This window comes from Bacillus rossius, chromosome 3 (genome assembly GCF_032445375.1).
Source record: "Bacillus rossius redtenbacheri isolate Brsri chromosome 3, Brsri_v3, whole genome shotgun sequence".
Lineage (NCBI taxonomy): Eukaryota > Metazoa > Arthropoda > Insecta > Phasmatodea > Bacillidae > Bacillus > Bacillus rossius.
This window is the reverse complement of record NC_086332.1, coordinates 89,162,951-89,169,730: the sequence shown is the minus strand read 5'-3', so window position 1 is coordinate 89,169,730 and position 6,780 is coordinate 89,162,951.

Sequence of the window (6,780 nt, the reverse complement as noted above, 5' to 3'; positions counted from 1 at the left end):
AAACGCCTCATCCTTATCGACACAATAAACTTTTTTTTTCAAAATACATTGGAAGCGCTGTGATTAGAACTATGACAACATGGACCTCTGGATTAGTAAACATTAGCATTTGAGTGGTAGGTCATCGAGACATTTACCTGATTGAGAATTAAATAAGGTATATAAAAAATAACACATTTTCGGAAATTTAACACTTTTTAAATTGAAAGAATTATAGCATCACCAGTTCAAGACAGAGCCGCCATATTTATTTTAAATACTTGCTTCCAGTAGCACTAATCAACACACATCACCTACAAAAGAGCGCTGTCGTCATTTTGTTTTCAGTAATAGATACCAGGAGCGGCAATGTAACGTAGTACACACGCTATCTGCTAGAATGCACAGCCACCATTTTAGTTTAATTTTTACCCACTAGAGTGCAGGAATCATTTATTACTGTGGCGTCCGCCATCTTGAAATTTTGGTGCCATCCTGAAATTCTCTAATTGTTAAGCTAGAAATTCGGAAAAAATTCCAAAAATCATCAAATAAATCACTTGTTAAAATATTAATTAATACGATTGATACCCGTCCTCGATTTGATTATTGACTGATTCAAAAAAGTAAGTTTTAATAAAAAATTAAATTTAAATAAAATTACTAATATTTAACAGATCTGAGGAATAAAACATCACAAAAAATAAAAAAAAATTAAATTTTACATTATTTCTACTATACTACAAGTACAAAAAAATCACTAGCATTTATCGATTTTTAGTCTTCTTAGAGTACAAAGCAAGTTCTTTACATGTGTTGACATGTCTTTTTCCGAGAAGATCCACATGAGAGTTGATTACCACAGTTTACACAGCAGAGAGTTCTCAATTTCATTAAAAGGACAGTGAAATATTTCATGATGCCTTGCATGTTTTATACATACAAATGTCTTGCCGCAGAATATACAGTTTGATTCGGATGACTGCGTAACGTGTCTGTCCCAATTCCTAATGTGACTTTTTAAATTTACGTACTGTATAAACTGACTACAACACCTGTTGCACTGATATTTAAAAAGGTTCCGAGTTATTATTACTATTGTGTATTACATAATCAATAAATTTAAGTTTTTGGTGCTGTCACAGTACGTACAGTCAGGTGATGAAACACTGTCAAATTCTGCCTAATTGGTTATTGATTTCACTGCTGCTGAAGACACTGTAGTCATTAAAATCTCCCAAACCGCTGGAACAGTATGTGCAACTGCTGACGCTGTTGCCAACAGGAGCTACGTCGTCGTAGCCTCCAGCAGAACAAAAAAAACATAATGGTGGCCATGACTTTATCCAAGATGGTGGCATCTAGCAGACGAAAACAAGACTGTGGACCTGACGTCAGAATCTAAAAAGGTGTTTGTAACATCAAATCCAAGATGTTGAACATGTTATTAGAATTCTAAATTGTGACCGTAACAAAAATTGCAACATTCGAAGATGGCGGAATCCAATATCGCGACTGAGGTCGAAGGTAAAGGTTAAATGTCAATGTCAAAGGTCAAGGCCAAGGGTCACGATCAAGATCAAAGTTCGTGGTTATCCAAGATGGCCGCCGTGACGTCATAATACAAGATGGCGGATGACAATCGTCAATCCTCACCCAGCACCCATCGCCAGTACCGGCCAATAGATACATACTACTGAGCGTACTTCGTAAATTGAAGGTGAACATTTTTAACATTGTGTATACTAGTTAATTTTGAGGTTCTTTATCATAACTCTTTTATGGACTATTTCTTAAATTTAACTCAATATCTCTACATTTTTTGTTGTGTCACAAAAATTGTCAACATATATTCAAATTGATGTGACTTTATGGGTGTATAAAGTCGCACAAGTAATGATACTTGCGAGTACTTGTGGCGGAACCAAAAATGCAAGGAAGGTATCAAGTTATAATTTAAGAAATGGCTTTTAAATACAAGTAATGATAAAAAAACTACATGGCGTGTAAAACCCATCCTTAAGACATATTGTGCAATAAAAATCGTGTTTAAACTAAATGCTTGTTGCAATAATTATACACGTATATTAAAGTAAAGAATAAAATTTATAAAATTATATAATATATTTTCCTCGGCATATATTACAAATTGTTGCGTATAAAACAGGGTCAAGAGACAAAATTTTACTGTAAAATTATTTTGTTGCAATATAGCAGTATGTCTTGACTATCTAACGTTATTACAAGTTTAACAGAAAATATATTTTTAAAATAATTTGTGTTTAAATATGCATTTTCATTTCCCTGAAACCACCATACATAAATAAAACAATATTAAACAGCACGCATGAAAATGTTATTATGTATCCATAAACCAAGCACCATTTCCTAAAAATCAGAATTTGTGCACATTCTGTTGAGAACAACGTAATTTAGTTGGAAAAAATAACAGTTCTTTTCCTAACATCTGTTACCTTAAAATATTTGAACAAACTAAGTGCAACTTTACCTAGGTTTTGTTTTTTTCTGTTTTGCACTACAAAACTCAAAACCTTAACCAAGCGCCTTTTACTGGTCTTGGGCTCAGTAATGTTAAGCGAAGCAGGTAGCTGCACTTGTTTTCACAACAGACAATGCAACATTAGTTGTTAATGTTTAAGTGTTGTTTCGTTTTAGTTTAGTGGACAGACTCATTTAGGGGCCAAAACGATTTTTGTAAAATCACTTTATGCTAGAAAAGATTACCTTGCGCTATCTTCTTCCAGGGCACACGTTTTTGCACAACGACAGTGATTTTAGAGTGATAGAGAGCGTGCTGAAGCTACAACAGCGGTTGCTTGATTTCCGCGGAAAATTTTTATAATTGAGCAACTTAGATCATTCATACTGTAAAAAAAAAAAAAAACAATTCCATACATTAACCGTCTTAATTTTGCAGCAACGTTTTTATATAAGGACGCGCCCATGTAGTTTACAAAATATGTAATTTAACTACACCTTAATTCCTTACAAAGACTGTTCTTTAAGTGTTCATTTGCGTGACGTTAATTTGCAAGAACGCGGAGTGATCTAAGGACAAAAAAAAGAGATAGGGTTGTGTAACTTGTGGATTGACGTGATTCAATGTTGCTAACTGCTGTAGTCCTTCCCCAGTTCCGCCGTCACCTCCTTTGTCGGTCTGACGACTCCTTTGGCCTGTCAGTATCCAACTCTTTCCGTGGTCTGTCTTGCTCCGTGCGTAGGGGCCTTAAGCTGAACACGCCCAGCACCTCGGCCAAAAACACGTTGAAAGCTACGATGCCTGCGGTAAAAGGTTATGTCACAGCAAATGTAAAACATTGACATCGGCAAGATCTCTTCATTAACATATTTTCCAATAATTTTCATTCGAAATTCGTGTTTCACAGTTACATTTATTTTGCTTACTTTGTTGTTATACTTCGCGATAAATAGAGAGAAGATAAGCTGCATCCGAATACTAGCCTAATGTGTCCCTAAGCTAAGGGATCCGCCAAAAGTACAACGTAGTGGATACGGCCATCTTTTCGTTGCTTCCGAATTATTCTTACCAGAGATGCATCGGCATCCCTACATGCGTCCACTCAAATCGAGCTGTCTAGAGATGTGACACTCGCATCCACTAATGCGTCCCTAAATACATTAGCTTCGTAATAATGTTTTATTTTTTTGTGTATAATATTACTTTAGATTTTGGCATAATATTTCTGTAAAACGTTTTGTGCATAAGTGATGATTTAAATAGGGGCAAAAAATCCTTAATAAAATTACCGAAAAGTGAACTTAAACTTACGAGGGTATTTAATTCTCACTATACGTATTTTTTAATATTTTGAGTTTCGTAACAAAATTTTTATTTTGGTCGTTGAGATTTATAACAGATATACTACAATAATTTTTAATTTGTCGTTATTATTTAAGTAAGTATGCTGAATATTTGTAGATATCACAACTAATTATTACTATATTACTTGCATATTAGTACAATAAACTGTCAACATCTGGTGCTAGCAGTGAAAGTATTCGGATACTATCCATCCCTTAGAAATGTGACCTCCACATTTTGTCTCATTTTCTAAGGGATGTAGGTATGTGTGTGCTATGGACGCATCCCTATGTGTTCGGATACAGCTTATGTCTGAAATGGCGAAACAAAATGAAAATACTGAAACATTAAAATTTTTATACGCTATGAAATATTTTGAAGTAAACAGTTTCCAATTGGTTGAACTACCCATTAAAATGTTATATAAGCTCTTTGCCCTACCATAATTTTAATTTTTAAATTATAATACAGGAATTAAAAATACATGCGCTTTTTTTAGTTTCTTATGAGTGAGGAACTTCAAACGCATAAGAAAACGCACTGAAAATAAATTTTGTAGCAATTATTATTATTTCGACGAAACGTTTTCAGTACTATAAAATGTCTATTTAATAACTAATTAAAGTGTCATACAAAGTGATACTATCAACGGAAAATATCTCCATTTATTTCATGTTACCACAGAAATATATTAATATCAAAATACATGTCTAAATAATATAACCAATTTCCATAAAATATTCCATTTTGTGGGAGGGGGTGAGGGAGGCTGCCACGAAAAGAAGCGTTTACATAGTAGACAAAAGAACACAGACTCGTCTGGTACTTTATAATGTCTCGAAAGTCAATTTCCGGCGGCAACAGTTGAAAGGCTTCTTGTGCGGTCTGGGCTTCCAGGCGACCAACCACGAGCTTCTCCGAGACTGTCGCAGGACAATGCAGCTGCGGGTTTTCATAGAACGTTGAGTAAACACAGACAATAATCATTATCTTGTTAATACCTAGGCGTCAATGTGGAATAATTAATTCTAAAATAATCTCAACTTCCGTAGATATTTTAATGGTCACAAGCTTAAAAATTTAGTTTATTGAGTTCAATTTTATACAAAAAATGTAATTTTTTCAAAGATCTTTTGAATGGCTTTTCACAGGCCATAACAAACGTTTTAAAACAACATTATATAATATATATTTATTCCCTTACGTAGTAAATATTTTCATAATTATTTTGTTTTAAATACTTGAAAATTAATAAAACAAACATTCAATACTTTTTTTTCAAAAAACAAATAATGGTAAATTAAAAATAATAATTACTACAAAATTTGTTCCCAACTGTTAGTAAATTTGTATAATCAGTTAGAGTACTAGTCAATAGTTAAGTAACATTACGAAATTTGTACAAATATTTTTGTTGTTAAACAATTGGAGCAATATTTAATTGTAAATGTTTTTCACTATTTAACCAAAAAAAAATTATATATCAAAATGAGCAAAATTTACAAGTGTATATACATGTATACGCAAACGATTTAATGCTGCCACAAACAATATAATAAAATTGGCAGTTGTGATGTCATATGAATTGTTCTTTTTCTAATTTATGCAAATTTGAAGTTCATTCTTCTTCAAAATTTATTTCAAAATTTAAATAAACTGAACGAGCAAATATAGGGCTAAGTGCTCTCTTAAACCTAAAAATAACTAAGGAACACTGATAACCCTATTTCACTGGCCTATTTTGTATGAAAAATAAATGAGTATTATTTTTTTTGCCACATTTTAGGAAAATGGTTTTATAAAAGTACAAAAATATTTATTTTTTAAAAAAAGGTGTGGGCTTATTTTACCTTCTGTGTTTTAATTTTTCTTTTAAGACAAATGTAAAGAAAAAGTAAAATATATATAGTGAAATACCAGTAAATTAATTGTGTGTAAATCTTTAAAACGTAATATAATGAACCGTTTTTGGCTACTCTAAAATATTTCAAGTTTAAAGGCCAAATATATAATAAAATATTTTTAAAATATTGAAAAAAAAATTATGTTAATGGTTATGGCAGTGTGAAAAAAAATATGTAAAAAAATATAGCACCACATTTTTAAAGTTCGGATTGTGTGGTATAAATTTTTTGATGGCCTTAATTATTGACAAGTTCTTGGGGGAAAAAATTTTCTGTTTCATTGGTGATTTAATTAAATATTGTGTATTCACAAAAAAATCTTCAAATTTATTTTTATATGTTTATAATTTTATCATTTTGAATAATAAATCTCGTCGAAAGTACTATATTATAAGTTAGCATACAGAGTTACAAAATAAGAGCCTCCCCTTCTTTAAAATTAAAAATTAATACATAAATAACAGCTGTGAAACGAGGGTCATATGTGCGCTACTCCCGTGTAGTTGGTTTGTGAAGTGACATGTATGTGGTAAACAAAATTCCTAACTTGTCTCTTTACCAATCTATTATGAAGCCAAGCTCTTAAAGGTAGCGTCCAGAACTATATCACTGACCAGTGTAGGCCTACTTGATGAGTGTTTTAAAATCATCCCCCAAATAAAAACGTTTAAAAGTTTTAAATGCATAAAATAATGAATGGGGTTTTAATATTGTTTTTAAACAAGGCACTGAGAGATAATCAGAGTGTTTGGCCAATTTGTTTAAAACGTGTTATAAAGAGTGAACCGCCACATTTAATGGTTCTTTGTGTGACGAAGAGGGTGGAGATTAAGGAAACTTAAATTTTATTTAAAAATTGCTCATTATACATTGGCCTGGTCTCTAGCCAATTATCCACAAGCTTTACTTCTGCAAAACCATTTCATTGACCTGTGTATAAGTAAATTCAGATTTAAGCTTCAAAAAAAATACCAGTCCCACAGAACAATTTGCGATAAGGTTAAAAAAGATCGCCAAGCGAAGACATAAAATGTGCGAACTGCATTTTCGTTA